Source organism: Rhineura floridana, chromosome 1 (assembly GCF_030035675.1).
Source record: "Rhineura floridana isolate rRhiFlo1 chromosome 1, rRhiFlo1.hap2, whole genome shotgun sequence".
Taxonomy (NCBI): domain Eukaryota; kingdom Metazoa; phylum Chordata; class Lepidosauria; order Squamata; family Rhineuridae; genus Rhineura; species Rhineura floridana.
In genome coordinates this window covers 223,981,543-223,983,238 of record NC_084480.1, presented here as the reverse complement: position 1 = coordinate 223,983,238, position 1,696 = coordinate 223,981,543, and positions in this window count along the sequence as shown.

Sequence of the window (1,696 nt, the reverse complement as noted above, 5' to 3'; positions counted from 1 at the left end):
ACCCTCCTGACAAATGTGAAGTTGAATGGGGCAGAATTGCAGCTTGAAATTGATAGACAAATGGTCAGGGAATACTTAATCACTTTGAACAAGTTCAAATCTGTAGGCCTGATAAACTGCATCCTAGAGTATTGAAGGAACTGGCTGAAGACCTCTCAGAACCACTGTCTATTAGCTTTGTGAAATCATGGAGGATAGGTAAAGTGCTTGGTGACTGGAGAGGGTTATTGTCCCTATCTTCAAAAAGGGCAAAAAGGAGGAACCTGGGAACTACAGACCAGTCAGTCTGATATCAATCCCTTGAAAATTCTTGAGCAGATTATAACGCAGTCAATCTGTAAGCACCTTGAAAACAATGCAAAGATTGCTAGAAGCCAACATGAATGTTTAAAGAACAAATCCTGCCAGACTGATCTTATCTCATTTTTTGATCAGGTAACCTCCCTTGTAGACTGTGGGAATGCTGTGGACTAATATATTTCGACTTCAGCAAAGCTTTTGAGAAAGTGCCCCATGATTTTCTGATTAGCAAGCTAGCTAAATGTGGGCTGGATGGAACAGCTATCAGGTAGATCCATAATTGGCTATGGAATCATACTCAAAGAGTGCTTCTCAATGGTTTCCTCTCAAATTGGGGAAAGGTAACAAATGGGGTACTCTAGGGCTTACTCTTGGGCCCAGTGCTCTTCCACATTTTTATTAATGACTTGGATGAGGAGGTGCAGTGAATGCTTGTAAAATCTGCAGATGACAAAAAATTGGGAGGGATAGCTAATACTTGGAAGACTGAAACAAAATTAAAAGGGATCTTTGAAGCATTGGGCTGAAAACAACAGAGTAAAATTTAAAACAGATAAATGCAAAGTTCTACACCTAGGGAAAAGAAACCAAATGTGCAGTTGTAAGATGGGGAATACTCGGCTTAGCAATAATTCATGCGAGAAGGATCTTGGGATTGTGGTTGATCATAAACTGAATATGAGCCAACAGTGTGATGTGGCTGCAAAAAAGGCAAATGCTCTTTTAGGCTGCATTTACAGAAGTATAGTTTCCAAATTGCATGAAGTATTGGTTCCCCTCTATTCGGCACTGGTTAGGTCTCATCTTGAGTACTGCGTCCGGTTCTGGACACTGCACTTTAAGAAGAATGTAGACAAACTGGAACAGGTTCAGAGGAGGGCAACAAGGGTTGATCAGGGGACTGGAAACAAGACCCTATGAGGAGAGACTGAAAGAACTGGGCATATTTAGCCTTGAGAAGAGAAGACTGAGGGGAGATACGATAGCACTGTTTAAGTACTTGAAAGGTTGTCACACAGAGGAGGGTCGGGATCTCTTCTCGATTGTCCCAGAGTGCAGGACACAGAATAATGGGCTCAAGTTACAGGGATCCAGATTTCAACTGAACATCAGGAAAAACGTCTTAACTGTTGGAGCGGTATGACAATGGAACCAATTACCTAGCAAGGTGGTGGGCTCTCCAGCACTGGAGGCATTCAAGAGGCAGCTGGACAGGCACCTGTGGAGTATGCTTTAATATGGGTTTCTGCTTTGAGCAGGGGGTTGGCCTCAATGGCCATATAGGCCTCATAGGCCTCTTCCAACTCTATGACTCTATGATTCTATGTTTCTAAGATGACTCATTCAACAAGTAAGCTTGTCCTTTGAGGTAAAAGTATGACTCACTCACCAAGTA